Here is a 17,695-nt window from a genome sequence, read left to right as displayed (position 1 = left end):
CTCATAGCTTCCACAGTGTTCCAGCCGTACCTTTTTATTCTATTTTAGATGGGATAATTAATGCCCATCACCTGTTTAACTAGCAATTGGTTTTAACAAGGTGATTGCCATATTAAATATTCCTCACTTTTTTGAGAGAACCTCTACTTTCTCTTGCCATTCTAGGTTCTTGATTTTCATCTCTTCATTCAAATATCCACTTAGAAATGTAATGTTTTTCCAAGTTTTCATTCAAATGTCCAACCATTTTCTTCAGCTCTGTACCTCAGTGACACCTCAAAAATTTGTTCATATCTTGAACAGTTTGGTTCATTGATGAGTTTAGTATCTTGTGCGTTTCCAAGGGTATATACTCAGCTTGAATGTTAAGTTTCAAATCTTCCAATTCAATTCCGATATGAACATTTGCCAACCTTTTCATTTTCCTTTTGCAGAGCTTATTTATTTTGGGTTTCATCAAGTTGCTTTCCTTCATTCACAGCCAACTGCTCACTTCACACTGTCACCTGCTGTTGCAGCTCAGGTAATGTGTTAGGATTTCCAAAAATATATATTTTTGGGACTTCTGGAAAGTTCCCTGCCTCTCTGGCACCCTCATGTGGTTTACTTAGTACGGTCTTTCCCTTTCAGCCCTTTACTGGGGTTCTGCGCTTCTTTTCAAGTTCTGTGCACTTCACAACCTGAAGATTAAAATATTCAAAGGCTTTTAATATTTCATCGAAGATGGTTGAGGATTCATCAATGTGCTGCATTAGGATTACTTCATCAGTAAGTTCACCAAACCAGTATAAAAAGGTATTAATCTGGAGTTTTTCTGACTTTCTACTTAGACCTGATGTACTCCGGTAGTTTTTTTTAAAAATCGCTTCTCCAGGGCACCCAATTTTCCCTTAGGTTTGGCCTTTGATGAATCCAAACTGATCTGGTAAGTTGGATTTTTGATCAATGGTTAAAAATTTAAGTGTAGGTACAGCTTTAGGAAGTTGCTGAAATTCAAGATGGTGCTGCCATTCGTTTGAAGACACAGGTTTTTCTGTGCTTGCTGGGTTTGCAGCGGGAGCCCATCAATAGTGCCTGCGCTCAGCATTGAAAACATTTTTAAACAATGGCTGCTTGGATCGACTAGCTGCGGACTTCCCAGTTTCAGCACTATGCTTTAGCATTGCATCCTGGCCTTGGCTGGTATTTAAAGCTGATTCTTTAGTCCTGATTCTTCCGAATTAATTAGAACCTTTTTTTTTTGTTTTCAAAGCAAGCTTGGGCACCTCGTATTCAGATGCTGGCTCGGGAATTTTTCCGACAGTTTTTAAACTACAAAATCTGACCACTGACGTGCTTTATCCTGGAATTTAAAAGTTTTAGCTCACCCCTGCTAGATCTGTACTCTGGGAATTGAAGTTGGACTTCAAAAGAGATTCTATGGAGTCTTCAGCTGCAGTGAGGAATTTTAAATTTATGCCTTCAGGTTCCAAGCCTTTCTTTGGAGCTTTTCCCAGGTATTTTCCTCTGCATGTCTGTTTCTTGAGCTTTTCTTCAGGTCAGAATATTTCTTTGAATTTTTCTTTAGTCTTGCAGGAGTTTAGTTTCTCTCCATTTTTTGCAAGGTTTTGGGTTTTCCATTTACTCCACCATGTTGTAAGGTATTGGATACCGTTCAGTAGTTCTTAATGATGTCTTCATAGTCTTAAGTAGGCTAACTGTATGTATTTATTAACTACAAGTACTACGTATAGTAAAGGGTTCAAGCTAGGAACTGTCTCCATGCTTGCTTGTGCACCTGGCTCTGTCCAACGTTAGACTGACTGTCATGAGTTCTCATACATCACTGTGGGGACAGTACTGAACTCAGTCCCACGTTAATCCTATATGTGCCAGACACTTATACAACAGAATTTTGTGGCTTCAACTATTAACAAAACTTTTTTGGACCCTAACCAGATCTTACCAAAATCTTGGGCATCTGATCTAGGATCATAGCACTATGCTATATCTGGAAAGGGGTGTTGAGCTAAGTCCGACCAATAAGGGACAATGCTTGAGGCTGTCTTTTCACACAAGAAACACAAATGCTAAAACTAAAATAAACGACAACACTAAATTATGGAGGTGAAAAGAGCAGCTCAAGATGTGCAGAATAATGCAACTGAGTCAACAAATGGCAAATAAATTTAATACCAAATGTGAAGTGTTACATGTTGGTTAGAAAATTCTGGGATGAACTAAATTGCACAAAATTGACACAAGACGACTTCAGAGAAGCTGAAAGTAATGAACAAATGAAATGCTCGGTATATACATAGAACAATGGAATACCAGACTTCAGAAATTACGCTAATGCTTTACATTGCATTGGTCAGACCACGCTTGCTGTATTGTGTTCAATTCTGGCCAGCACACTAGAAAATGGGTGTACATGCAGATGAGATCTCTCAACAAAAATATGATTCCAAACGTGAAAGAGTTGAGTTATGAGCAGGATTAAAGAAACTGGAGCTTTGCAGAAAAGAAAAAGTGGCAGTGGAGGGAGGAAGACTTAGTGGAATATAAAATATTAAGCAGCTTAGATAAATACAGTGTTTTACTTCAAGGTAAAACAAGCCAGCAGAATGAGAACAAGTTTATAGAAGAAGATATAAATTTGAAACTGGTATAGGGAAGAGCTTTTCTACATTGAAACATATATCAGGCAGCATAAAGGGATGTCCAAAACTCAGTTGCATGCTAGGTTGGGAGAGTTAGAGTGCTGAAGCATTGTTCAGCCAAAGCAAGCTTTTCTGCCGTGTACAGAATTTAAGCACAAGGGGTCAGTCATATTTACAAATTAAGGACAACAAAAGAAAACGGAGGAGGAATTTTCCTACTATAAGGGATGGTAGAAAATGTGGAACAGATTATTGATAGTGGGTTGGGGTGAAACAAGAAACTTTAATGAGTTTTGCGAAGGAACTGGGCTAGTTCTTGCCAACAAATGAAATTTAGGGTTAGAAGAAATGCATCAAGGGAATAATGTGTGTAGGTGGATAAGATGGATCAAAAGACTGTTACAGTGCAAGGCCGATTCTCCTCCCAGGTCTTTTTGCTAACACTGGGTGTCGAAGCGGAAAGTGTCACTCACCTTAAGCATAAAGTACACAAAAAAAAATTTAAGACCCGAATTCAGGTTTCTTTTCATACACCCATTTGTAAAACCACAGCACATTTTCAAAATGAACAGGAGATTCATCATTCCAAAGAACAATAAGAAACTTTATATTCAAGAAACTTTAATGGGAACTAAACTTAGAAGCTGGGTGACACACTGGAATAGAATATCTGTGGGACCTGGGTTGAAACCTGCCCAACATGGAGAGATGAGGCTCGTCTTTCCCTCCCAAATAGAAACATTCTCAATTAAAAGTGTTTGCAACTGCCCCAACCCAAGGGCAAATGAATATGGTTTCGTGGCACAAAGATTTCCATAATTTATCAGTAAAAGCAGGATTACTGTGGGAAATGGGGATCTTATACTGACATTAATGGCATTCCTTAGATGTCTAGGGTTGAAGTATTTTAATAAGGCAGAGTAGGAAATGCTTTGCTCTGCCTCTTATAAATTTTAATCTATGTGGCACAATAAACCCAAATCAACACTCAGAAATTAAACACTTATATAGCCCAAATGTATGTATATCCTCTATCAGTGGCATCTATTACTTCCAATTTTTATGAAAGCGCTTTGGGGCAGGGCTTTCAACCATTGCTCCAAGAGTAACTGAAATTTGATGCGAATGCTTCAAGATTTTGCTGAGGGACATTGGGAAAGCAGGCAGGGAAGGAGTGAGCTGAGGCAAGCAAAAAAAGAGCAAGGAAAATGTGATTCTCCAAATGTGCCAGTCATATCTTTTAGTTTTGAACTAAAAGAATGATTAATTTTAATCATTGTTAAAACATACGACCGTAGGACAGTCATCGCATTATGGTAAAATCTCACACAAACTCACCTGGAAAGTCATTTCAGAATCTGTTATTGGTCATGTGTCTGAGCTAATGCAATTTCAAATTTGGAGGAAGCATAAGAGATCGGGTGTTTCAGAGTGGGGGAATACAATCAGGAGCTTTACCCCAGCAGCTATTATTTCAGCACTCCTCTTCACCACATGGTAAAGCAGCCACTGATGAAATCTGAACCTGCTACATGCACACTTCATCAATCATCACAGCTGTACCCAATTAGTATTCTCTATTAAATATTGATACCAAACAAAATTGGAGCAGCAGAAAAACTCATTTCCACAGTTGGTGATCTCAATTTTGTAATCTTGAAAACAATCTTGTCAGCTACTTGCATTTGGGATTGTATTTGCATTCTGCTGCAGAAACTGTAAATTCCCATCCTCCTGACTTCTGTGCAAACAAACCATTGGCACAAGGCCAGTTCCTAGTCACGACATGCCATATGACATGCAATGATAAAACAGCACCCAAGTATCACCCAAAACTACCAGCCTAGCATATTTCAGTTCCATTTGGAGAATTAGCCCACGCAATGTTCAGTCTTTTAACAAACCTGTAGAACACATCTTGCCAAGTATTCTTATAGAGTAGATAATTTCTATTTTTTTTTTACGTAAAACACCTGTTCAGAGATGTTCTTTGCAGTCTTATAAAAGGAACTTCTCTTGCCTCACCATGCTGGTTTTGGTGTAGGTTTCTGACCTCTTAGAATCATAGAATGGTTACAGCACAGGAGGCTGTCTGTGCTGGCCCACTGAAAGAGCAATTCACCTAGCGCCACTCTCCTGCATTTCCCCCGTAGCTCTGCTCAGAATCTTCACAAAGGCACAGTTGAGGCCATGTGGACAGTCACAGTAACGAAACCATATCCCACTCTCCCACAGCACAATGAATCGGAGCTTCGTTAACAGAACTCTAGCATGCTTTTTATTTACATAAAGAGATGTAATAGCTATTTCTGTTTAAGCAGTATAACACATGTGGCTAACTGGAAATACAGATGTGGACAATTGCATTTTTAACTAGCAAATACAATTGTGATCTCAATATGCCCATTTGCACAGCATAGCATGCAAATTTCAAGCTTTTTTGTGGCATTTGCTGGTAAAAGTGGCATGATGAAAAGCTAAGTTTGCGAGTGCTTTTTGTTCTGAGTGAGTGCTTTACTTCCTTGGTTACTGAACGGTGGCAATGTTTGTTAAGTAAATATACACGTGTAGCAGATTTACCTGCATTGAGAGTGTACATAAGGCGGTTTATACTAAAATTAGAGCACAATTGAAATGCTACCACCACAGCTACACGTGTAGCTGATTAGTGATTTCTATTGGACAAGAATATTTGACAACCACATTTTGTTTGCTTATCAAGAGTGTCATTAAATATTAATAAAAAAAACTTTCCATTATAGATTCAGTCAATACTAATGGGCCTTCTATTCCACTGTTCATGCCAAGTGAGAGCTTCTCCTGCTTTATAATATGAGCAACCATGAGCATCAGAAAGGAGGAAACAAGGGTTAACATTTTGGATAGAGACCTTTTATCAGAGTAGTTCTGATGAAGAGGCCCACCCATACATTAACTTGCCTCTTCAGATGTTAACAGGCTTACTTTGTGTTTCCAGCATTTTTTTCATAACTCCCTAACATAGCAACTTCTGAAGGGCTGGGAGGAAAGATAATAAATAAGGTCAGGAGAAAAAATGTAAAAGCACACTTCAGATCACTCCTTCCCACCTGGCTTTAAAGCAATGTTGGCTTAGAGCTGGGAACCAGCAGCTTGCCCATTCAATCAATCGTTGCTTGGAGACTTATAAACTGGTGATTAACTTGTATTTCAAGTGGGGAACTTTCCTCTTCCTCAAGTATGCAAATTTTAGGTTATTTAGGTCTGAGTCATCAGTCCATTGATTAGTCATAGAGTCAATGCCACCTAGTGTAGCGAATGGATTCCACTGAGGTTTTCACAGGAGAGAATTGGGTCAATTATATCCTTTGGTCAATCTAAATGCCTACAAGCTCAAGTTAGGAGTTTCTAATCACCCTTTCTTAATTTATCTCATCTTTTCTCCTAGCGTAGACATTGGTATCATGTGACCTCAAGGTGAGCTTTCGATTACATGCCTGTGCCATCACTAAGACTGCTTGTTTCCACCCCTATAACATTGCCCAATTCTGCCTCAGCTCATCTCATCTGCTGCACAAACCCTCATTCTCTTGCTGCCTATAGACCTGACTATTCCAATTCACTCACAGCCAGCCTACATTTTACCCTTCATAAATTGAAGGTCTTCTAAAACTCTGCTGTCCATTTCTTTACTCGCTCCAAGTCCTATTTACTCATCTCTGGTCTCAAGCAACCCCAATTTTAATCACTCCACCACTGAAGTGCCTTCAGTTGCCAAGGTCTGAAGCCCAGGAATTCCCTCCCAAAATCTCTGCTTTTCCCCCTCTCTTTTCTCCTATAAGACACTCCTTAAAAATACCTTCGATCAAGCTATCTGCCCCAAATTCACCTTAAGTGGCGTAATGTCAAATTTTGCTTATTAAGTTATTGTTATTGTTAAGTTATTGTTGTTGTAGTGTGTGTAGCTTGTGTAGTGTCCTGCAACAGACACCTCAAATCTTCACCCAGTCCAACAGGTCAATTAATTGTAAAGTATGTAATCATGCCATCATGTATCAATCTTACTCTGAAATCTACCTTCGACTACTTTGTGATGAGCTCTGAGCGCCATCTGCTGGCTTATCCTAGACAGGCACAGCTGCAATATTGCAGAAAGACCGGCTAACAGTAGCTGCATCACTTTCAAATTAGTTAGAAACGACACTGATAAACCAAACCTTTTTGAACAAATTCTCTTATACAAGTTTCAAAGTGTGCAATTTTACTGTAAAATCCTCAATTTTGATGACGGTATCATCTCCCCAACTCCCTTCTTGGTCTCTAATGAAACAAAATACCTCAAACACAAAGCAGGCAAGTAACCTACCCCTAAAAGACAGTGTTAATACCATTTTAACCAACTGCAAGAAGATGGGTGAGTGGGTGCAAAGTTGTAGATTTTTTCCTCACTTGCTCGGGCAGAGTTTGACTTCTATGTAATATATTTCCACTCTTCCTCCCCTTACCTCACCATTTCTCCCCCACCAACACCACCTCTCACACGCTGCTTACTTTTCTCCCACACCCCCAATCACAGGATCAGTAGCTCACCTGAAGGAATTACAGGCATAAACTGACAACACGCTGCGGCTCCAATGTGCTCTGTCACAGCTGAGTGCTTGTTCTCTAACCTCCAGCTGTTTTCTCTGCCTCATCTGTGCTGAATTAACTGAGCTAGGCTACGGTTCTGCAGCTGGCCCAGAGACAAGAAAACATACACAAAAAGTGTTTGCTCCTGATCACTATCCAGTGATTCTTGCTGGAAAATGCACGTGCTGATGGAAACAGGGTCAGGCTCTGCTATGATACTTTCTGTGGCTGAATAGTTTCACTGCCTGTTTAGGTTCGCACAAGAGGAAAATCACCTTGGGATAGGTACCAGAGGGGAGACTGAAGTTTGTCTGTTTTCAGATTCTATCTTGCATCTGAATTTGCACTGACCGGACAATCCTACAGATGTTTCAGTAGGCATCAAGAGTGTGATGACTTATCACTGTGGTGAACCCTGTAGAAGTGATGTTTCACCACCAGTAGTTTCTGGATTACCTCATTGTTTTCATCAAAACAATTTTGATGCTTACGAGAGGTAGGGCCAAGGACTTCTAGGGCAGTGGAGTACGCTATATTCCAGAAGGTCGCCCAGTCATCCACAATGCAACAAGTGTCCGTTTTCGCTGTACATTGGTGATTCTTGAGTTTGAGAGATTCCTTCATGAGCCTTAAAACACTTCTGGACCTTCATGCCCTGGGGGCATCTAAAGAGATGGATCGTGATGTTTAGCTTTGAAATGAAAGACTGTCCAGCAGTCAGCACCACACATGGCTTTCATTACACACACATCCTGTCCCTCCGCCTGGTGATGACATAATTAATTGGGTGCCAATGCATTGAACAGCGGTTCATTCAAGAATTCTTAATGCCATTAGGGAGATGGAAAACAGTGTTGGTGATTAAGAGCTCTTGCTCAGCACACATCTTAAGCAAGAGACCCCCATTGCTGTTGCAACTGCCAATCCCTTTATTCCCTGATGACATCTTCCCACACCTGGTGATATGCATCAACTCTTGCACTGAGTCACCAAGAATGATTAGCTTGTCTGACTTTGGCACAGTAGCAATCAAGGCATGCAGGTCATCATAGAATTTATCCTTGACTTCACCAGGGTTGGATGTGGTAGGGGCAGAGACACTGATGAGAGTTTGTGCTATGCAGGAGGAGTTTAAGAACCATCAGATGACCATTACTACCCTTGAGAAGGCAAGTCAGGTCATTGACTAGTTGGGTCATGACAGCAAGGCTACGTCAGCTTTGCTCTGTTCTTTCTTTGCATGGTCACTCCAAATGAATGCTTAACCTGCACCAATTTCCTTGAGCTGACCCTCCTCAAGTAGATGAGTCTCACTGAGGGCGGCGAGCTGGACGTTGCACCTAGCAACTCCCTACCGACAAAAGCAGTTCCCTCACGTCCGTCAGCTGTGGCGTTGTCCATGAGGGTGTGCACACTCCAACACCAATGGTGATTCGTGTCACTTTTACTTTCTTTTTTGAGATCGACTTACTACCTCATTGATGGGACCACTGACAGCTGTGGCCTGTTGGCCAGGAAAATGAAGCAGACAATGTTTAGGGCACTTTTTCTAGCCCCTTCCTCATACTAGGGAGGTTTTTTAAAAAAAAATTCTTTCATGGGATGTGAGTGTCGCTGCCAAGGCCAGCATTTATTGCCCATTCCTAATTGCCCTTGAACTGAGTGGTTTGCTAGGCAGTCAAGAGCCAACCACATTACTGGAGTCACATGTAGGCTGGACCAGGTAAGGATAGCAGGTTTCCTTCCCTAAAGGGCATTAATGAACTAGACGGGGTTAAACATCAATCGATGATGGTTGTCATGGTCACCATCATTGAGACTAGCTTTAATTCCAGATTCATGAATTGAATTTAAATTCCACCAGCTGCCATGGTGGAATTTGAACCCATGTCCCCAGAGCCTTTGCCTCTGGATTACTCATCCAGTGACATTACTACTGTGCCGCCATCTCCCTCTTATAGGTAAGCAGTGTAGCCCTGAAAAAGGCTGCTCAGTCGCTCAGGGAGCTGGCAAGCTCCAGTTCTGCTGCCTTCCAATGAAAAATGACCCTGTGAGCTTGAACTGTGCGCAAGTTTGCAGATATAGCTTCTAGTGAATCCACACCTGCTGCTACATCACTCGCTTTTTGCCACAGGGCTTGTGAGATAGATGATGGATGACAAGTGATAGAAAGAACATGACTTACACGTGAATTGGATCATTGAGGGAGAGTTGCGCATCATCAGCCTCACTCTCATCCTGACCTATCTTGGTCCAGTGGCAAAGTGAGTCTAGACAGCAGGAGATAGATCCGGAGGTAATGAGTGAACAGGGCATCATCTTGTCAAGCTCTACATTTACACAATACGGTACTGACCTGCTTTCAAGGCCTTTGAACCTGAGATTGGTCTCATCCACCTAGTCTGCCGCAATCCGTCTTTGTATGCCATTGTAGACAAATCTCCAAGTTGCTGAGAGTAGAAGACCCGACAGCGACCCTCACCTGGTTCGTCCACCCGAAGCGGTTTACTGGAGTGTGGCCACTGTTGCATGCTAAAGCTACTTGCACCACAGATGAGAGCTGGGTGAAGGCATCCAAGTCACTCACCATCCTGACTTGGAAATACATCGCTGTTCCTTCACTGTCACTGGGTCAAAATCCTGGAACTCCTTTCCTAACAGCACTGTGGGTGTACCTACACCATATGGACTGCAGCGGTTCAAGAAGGCAGCTCACCACCACCTTCTCAAGGGCAACTAGGGATGGGCAATATAAGCTAGCCGAGCTAGCAAAGCCCACACCCCGTGAATGAATAAAAAAGGTGAGGACCAACACAGGATGAGCCACTCCAAAGAGTGTAGGAAGCCTGCCTGTGAATGGTGCTAACCCTCCCTTACATCCTTCAGTCATACACAGACCACAAAGGTTGCAAAAGATTCTAAGATCTTCTGAAATCTGTCTAAGCGGCCCAGTCTACTAGTTCATCACCAATCCTCAGTGCTGATAGGTCAGCACGTTCAGAGAAAAAACCCAAATTCTAGAAAGATGGGCAGAACACAAACCACATCCTCAATTAGCCGCCATCCGTCAATTAAGAAGTCAACAGGCTGCTAGAGGTTGCCATCAACTGCTCTCTTGATGACCCTCCGACGCCATTAGAAATTAAGAACGCACCCTTCCACACTGTTAGAAACAATGAACGCAATCAAACTCATGTCTAGCAGCAAAGCTCCAGAAGCTGATGCTATCCTAGCTGAGGTCTACAAGGGTTGAGGCCAATGCCTGGTCAAGAACCTCGCTTGTGACAGATAGATGATAGATGACAGATGTGGGAGCAAGAAACCAAACCAGAAGAATACAAAAATGTCTCCATTGACCACCTGTACAAGCTGAAAGGAACTTGCCAATTTTGTGACACTCCGAGGAGTCTCACTCCTCTCTATTGTCAACAAATCCTTTACTAGAATCCTTCTGAACCGCTTAATGCAACATCATGATTACGATCTGCTGCCAGCGAGAGTGCAATTTCAGAAAAGGTCAAGGAAACATTGATATTGTGTTTGCAGTTAGATAGCTGCAGGAGAAATGCCAAGAACAGAACATGGACCTCTACACCACATTATAGAATCACAGAATCTTTACAGTGCAGAAGGAGGCCATTTGGCCCATCAAGTCTGCACTGACTCTGAAAAAGAGCATTCTACTGAGTCCCACTCCCCTGCCTTATCCCTGTAACCTTGCACATTCTCTTTTCAGTTGGCAATCCAATTCCCTTTTGAATACCTCGATCAAACCTGCCTCCACCACCCTCTCAGGAAGTTTGTTCCAGACTCCAACCAACCTCTAGGTAAAATAATTCTTCCTCACATCACTATTACTCATTCTGCCAATAATTTTAAACCTGTGCCCCCTAGTTCTTGATGCTCTCTTGAGTGGGAACAGTTTCTCACCATTTACCTCGTCCATACCCCTCAGGATCTTGAATACCTCTATCCAGTCTCCTCAGCCTTCTTTTCTCCAAGGAAAATAGTCCCAGCCTCTCCAATCTATCCTCATAGATACAGCTCTGGAATCATTCTTCCGGATCTCCTCTGTACTCTCTCCAATGCCTTCACATCCTTCCTCAAGTATATACACCACATCAACAGCATTGCCCTCATCAACCTTCTCAGTTACCACCTCAAAAAACTCCAGCAAGTTAGTTAAACATGATTTTCCCTTAATGAATCCATGTTGGCTTTCCTTAATTATCCCGCACCTGTCTAAGTGACTACTGATTTTGTCCCAAACTGTAGTTTCCAGAAGTTTCCCTACCACTGAAGCCAAACTGACTGGTCTGTAGTTGCCAGCTTTATCCTTGCACTCCTTTTTGAACAAGGGTGTAACATTCACAATTCTCCAGTCCTCCGTCACCACCCGTGACTAAGGAAGGCTGGAAAACTAGTGCCTCTGCAATTTCCACTCTCACTTCCCTCAGTACCCTTGGATGCATCTCATCCAGTCCTGGTACCTTATCTATTTTAAGTAAAGACAGTCTTTCTAACTCCTCCTTCTCAATTGTAAATTTTTCTAGCATGCTAGTTACCTCCTCTCACCTCAACCTGGGTAGCTGCTTCTTCCTTTGTAAAGGCAGGTACAGAGTACTCATTTAGTACCTCCGCTATTTCTCCTGCCTTCATGTGCTCTTTTTTTTAAAATCCCTAATCAGCCCTATTCTTCTTTTACCACCTTTTTATTATTTATATGCTTATAGAAGACCTTGGGGTTCCCTTTTATTGTCTTGACCAAGGCCTTTGACAGTCAGCCATGAGGGCCTTTGGAAGGTAATGGAGAAATTCATCATGATGGTTCGACAGTTCCATGACAGCATGCTCGTGCATGTCCTGATGATGGTGAGTCTTCTGACTCATTCCGTGTCACTAATGGTGTTGAACAGGGCTTGCTACTAGCGCCATCCCTCGTCAGCATGTTTTTCTCTGCCACTCTCTCTGATGCCTTCCATGATGGCGATCCTGGCATCGAAATCAGATATCATATGGACAGGAAGCTGCTCAATCTGAGATGATTCCAGGCAAAGAATAAGGTATCCAAGGTCAGATTTCACAATTTCCTGTTTGCCGATGACTGTGTACTAACTGCTGGTTCAGAGCTCAACATGCAATGTAGCATGGACTTATTCTCCAATGCATGCAACAATTTCAGCCTTATAATCAGCACAAAGAAAACTGAAGTAATGTACCAGCCTGCTCCAGAAAAGCCCCCACAGGTTTCAGTCCTTGACCAGAATTTATCAGCAATGGATAACTTCACTTATCTCGGCAGCACACTCTCAAGCTGCCTATATTGATGATGAGGCACATACAAGGATTGCCAAAGCAAGCACAGCCTTCAGCAGACTTTGAACATTAGTCTGGGAATGAAGAGGAATAAGTCTGCCTGCCAAACTGAAAGTCTATAGAGCAATAGTCCTGCCCAATCTACTCCATACATGAGACTTGGATTGTGTACCAGTGTCATGTGAAGAAGCTCAACCACTTTCACTTGAGCTGTCTCCAGAAGTTTCTGAAGTTCAGATGGCAGGACAAAATACCAGAAATGAGGTGCTCACCCCAGCTGGCATGCCAAGCATCCATTCCATATTGAGACAGTCATAGCTGAAATGGACTGATCACATAGCCAGAATGCCTGACATTCACTTACCAAAGCAAATTTTCTAGGAAGAACTTAAACCTGAGGTGCAGTCTCATGGCAGTCAAAGGAAACACTACAAGGACCCTCCAAAGGCGACACTAAGGAATTCTGATATCGAATTAGAGTCCTGGGAGAAGCTTGCCCAGGATCACTGCATCTGGTGCAACCAGATAAAAAAGAACTGTACAGCCTCCTTCAAAAGCAAGCACACATCAGAGGCATGGATAGGAAATCCACAGCCAGCAATTCATTTAAAACTCAGTCGTCCACAGTATCCTGTCCTATTTGCAGCCAAACCTTCCAGGCACAGATCAGCCTTAGAAGTCACCTGTGTATCCATCAGAACCCTACCAAACGCCCCAGACAATAAACATGTTTGTCCTTCGAGGTGAAGATGATCAAGGCCAGAGGGCAGCCAGTGTCTGCGAGACTCTATTGCCAGTGCAAGAGGAATATTTTGGAAAATGGAATATTTTAAACATAATTTTGCTGATAAGGAAATAAACATTCCATCTAAAACAGCTATCTTCAAAATATTCTACTCCAAATGTACAAATTAATGGGATAGCTACTAAACTAATTGGCTAGCTGTTTCAAAGTGACAAAACAGGCAAAATGGGCCAAATGCCCTCCTTCTGTCATTTAAGATCCTGTGAAATTCATAAATCTAAGCAGGAGAGCTCTCTCATTGGTTCTGGTGGGAAAAACACACCATGATGTGAAACCAAATCGTAGGCAGGTTCGTACCCGCTGGAATAGCAGCGAGAGCAACTCCAGCATGAGAACTTATCTTTTGCATCTAGCATGTATTGGAGTCACATGCTTCCCCACTGATATTTCAATGTGTATCAGAAATTACGCAACGCAGACACAGAAGTGGGAAAATAAACATTATATAATGTGCCACAGAAGCCTCCCAGGAGACAATCTTTCCATCCAGGGAGAGTGAAATCTCTTCTGAAAAAGCATTTTAATTCACATTACACTGTTGCAGTCACCTGAAAGTCATTTTTGATTACATGCTGTGAAAATGGAGCATCCTGCATGCTGTATGGTACACTGCAACACGATCTCATTGAAATATAACCAGGGAAGAGGCAAGCTGAAACATCAGATTGCTGACCTTTTTATCACCCACATGCTGAACTATAATGCACACTACCTACAAAGTAAAAGGTCAAGATTTCAATCTTTGTCTTTTACCCCAACCCAAAAATGTAGTACATCAGCTTGCATATAGCACCATTCATGTAGAAAATGGCACTTCAGAGAAACATCATTTAGACCAAAACAGACACAAAGCACAAGAAGAAGGAGATATTAGGAGGGAAGGTAAAAGCTTGGTAAAAATATGGACTTTAAGGAGGATTTTAAAGAAAGGGAATGGAGAGATGGCAAGGTTTAGGAAGGGGTGTCAGGTCAGGAGTAATGAACACAGAACCAGAATTAATGAATAATCTGATAGTAAGAGATCATCTTGCAAAAAGTGACTACAACATGGAGTGTGACATTAAACTTGAAAAGAAGAAAGATCACTCAAAACCCAAGGTTTTAAACTTAGGCAAGGCTGACTTCAAAGAAATGAGATGTGAACGGGGGCTGAGCCGTTAACAGGTAGGACCTGGAATAGCTCCAGAAGAAAAGTGGAAGGTTACAGAGCAAAAGTTTCACTTGTATGGTCAAGCAAGCATAGCCAACATGAGGGCAAAGCAGACTGTAAAGCTAAAGGAACCTCATTACACAAATGCCAAAAAAAGTGGTAATCTGGCAGACTGGGAGCATTATATTCAGCAACAAAAGGGACACACAAAAATACTAAGAACTTTACAATGGGAATATGAAAAAAATCATGCCATATAAAGGCTAATAGTAAAAATCTGCAACACTAAATAGTGGCAAAGATACAGCGGAACAAATTTGCAAGGACATTAGAGAGAGGTGCAAGAGTTATAAAGTAGTTATAATGAAGGACTTTAATTGTTATAAAGGAGGACTATAACAGCTCTACAAATCATAGTATTCTTGTCAACCAATCTGCACCCCTTCTCATGCAGTATAACTTGCTGTTCCCTTTAGATTTAGTATTCTTGCAAACCTGTCCTGATGAATGCAAGACAAAAAGCTTCGACAACATGTCTCTTTTTCAGCAATACCAGAGTCCTATACTACCAAGCAACAACTTTAATTATCCTAATATAGACTGGGATAGTAATAATGTAAAAGGGCAGAGAGGGGAAAGAGTTTCTACAATGTCTACAGGAGAATTTTCTATATTAATGTTTCCAGTATACGAGGAAGGAGGTATGGCTGGATCTGGCTATGGGGAATGAGGTGGGACAAGCGGATTAAGTGTCAGTAGGGGAACATTTAGGGGGTTGCATTGTGAGGCTTTACATATGAAGAGTGCCATACATATGCAAGTTGTTGCTGATGAACCATTTGTACTGAACGATACAAGTTACAGACATTGCATTTGAACCAGGTTGATACATACATACAGACAATAGGAGGTATTAACACTGAAAATCCTGGAAACGCTTGCCATTGAGTCAGGACAGTAAGCTTGGTTCGTTCTTCAATTAATATGTAGAAAATTCAGAACATGCTCCAAGTTTTAGAATATATTTTTTAAAATACCCAGGCTTCATTTTTGCTGCAATTTTGTTTTGAAGAAGATGCCAAAGCCCAGCCCCTGAAAACTAGCTCCGAAGTTAAAATTTGGGACCATTAAAATTTTTGAGTTAACGCCTGTAAAATGAAACACAGCCACAAGATGGCAGAGCAGAAATAGATCTGTACAACACTGATTAATTACGTTTCCGTGCATTACATAGTGTTATTTATGCACTCCAGGCTAACCACAGCTAGTCTCCACAGGAACTAATACAATTTCATATTACACTGGGTGGGGGAGAAGGAAGAATGTCTTGCACAATGCACACACAAGTTCAGTGCTTACTTTGTAAAATGCAATGCCGAAATCAGTTCTGCGATCAAGTATCACAGCTGAAGTGAGGCAGCTTGAGGCACAGTGGAAGTGAAGAGAACCTTACATTCCTGACTAATGACCTGCATTCTTGCACAGAGGAGGCAGAGCATGGCACATCAAAAACTCCCCAGTGCCCATAAGGAGGTAGCTGATTTTTGATAGCCTGGGGCAACTCAAACATCATTATCAAAGAGAGGAGATTGTTCTCATGTCCCAGTTCTTTAAAAATTTCCATTTCTCCATTTGCTCAAATGAGTGCTTGAACTTTCTCAACTTTTCTTCTCCCCCAACCTTTCAGTTTCCTAGTTCGCCTATTTCCGCTCTCCACAAACCTAGTCACTATTTAGTCATTTTTTAAAAGCTAGATGGTATTTCACACTATGAACTTTATAGGTTCCCCAGGGAAAAAAAGTGATAGAACATGAATGAGGCTATGACTTGGCCACTGTATTTCACGGATGGGTTTATAATCTGGGTACTCTGAATCCAGCAATGTGGAGCAAATGGCTTCAGAATAAAAACACTCATTTTAATCTACGTCAGTGTAATAAAAAATTGAAGCCCCAGACAGTGGAAGGGGTGCTACAGTTGTCCTTAGTGCTCCTGTCTTATTTGGGGGGGGGGGGGGGGGGGGGGTGCAGAGGATTGGGGTGGGAAAGAGGTAAAAAGAAAATGTAATTGGCAAAGGGAAAAAAAATAGCCAAGGTTCTCATTCCTAATCATTGTGAAACCCACAAACCCAGTGGAAAATGCACAGAAGGTACACATTGTGGGTTTGCTGTGATGCTCTATGCATTGAATAAGCCAACACTTGCTGAACAAAGTTCACAGACGTAAAATGTCCATTTGAACACAGTGCCTGAAGGATGTCAATGCCCCCAGTACCACAGATCAGCAGGGTCAACACCTTCAGGACAGAAAGAACAAACACCAGAAAAACAATTTTTAAATGTATTCTAAACAAGTCTGAGCTTGTTGTGAGAGGCAATGGCATCGCATCAGGTTGAAGCACAAACTTCAGTTTATTTCATAATTACTGATTGGTCTCCTGTGATGTTGTATATGGGGAACCAGGGCTAAGTGAAGCTTTCAACTGAACTGGGGTTAATGAGCTAGAAGTGGGGTTCAGGGGGTGAATTGGGTAAGGAAGATAATTAAACCAATCTATCCTTATTTTTTTATACAATACTGGGGTTTCACATCATTTAAAGCTATCTACCAAGACTTTCAGCATTTGCAAAGTAGTTGGTTGAATCATTGCAGGTTCACTGCAGAAAAAGCTCGGCAACTGAGACTCAAAACTAAGGTATTGCAGCACCAGCCTGGGCCAGGGAGAGAAATCATGGGCCCTGGTGCTTCTCCTGTTTCCAGGCCCCTTACTCCCACCCTCCCCCATTAACCCTCCTCCTCAATCATGTACGATATTTTTTCCACCTCCAAGATTCACCAATCAATTCCCCAAAAAATCACAGAAAGGTTCTGGTAAAATGATAACGCCCATTGTTGGCATCTGGCTACAAATACCACTCAATTATATATGCAGCACTGGTTATTACAGCAACAATATACTGCAGTGTTAGTTTGTGCATGCCCTATAGGCAATCTCACTGTGACTATCAAACAAACCAGAGTGTACAAATTTTACTTTAACGGCATCATGCAATATTGTTAATTTGACAGGAAAATAATCCCATTAGCTATTTTTAACATTGTGCAGACAATAACACCAATTTTGGCGACTGCCTCAGCCCTCATTAACACGTTCTGCACATTGCGCCATATAGA

At 41.7% G+C, this 17,695-nt stretch overlaps 1 protein-coding gene across 4 annotated transcripts in view; it reads right to left on the bottom strand.

Moving 5' to 3' along the window:
- Positions 1–17,695, bottom strand: part of vmp1 (vacuole membrane protein 1) — a 191,284-nt gene that overhangs the window by 127,173 nt on the left and 46,416 nt on the right. The window contains exon 1 of one of the 4 annotated variants that reach the window (XM_078548218.1): positions 7,212–7,317. The exons of the other annotated variants lie outside the window; for them this stretch is intronic. The gene's annotated coding sequence lies outside the window, so the exon portion shown is untranslated. Of the gene's footprint in view, positions 1–7,211; positions 7,318–17,695 lie in introns of those variants that run through there. 4 annotated transcript variants of the gene reach the window in all.

The sequence above is a fragment of the Cetorhinus maximus genome, chromosome 9 (genome assembly GCF_964194155.1).
Source record: "Cetorhinus maximus chromosome 9, sCetMax3.hap1.1, whole genome shotgun sequence".
Classification (NCBI taxonomy): Eukaryota; Metazoa; Chordata; class Chondrichthyes; order Lamniformes; family Cetorhinidae; genus Cetorhinus; species Cetorhinus maximus.
This window is presented reverse-complemented; position numbering and strand designations above follow the sequence as displayed.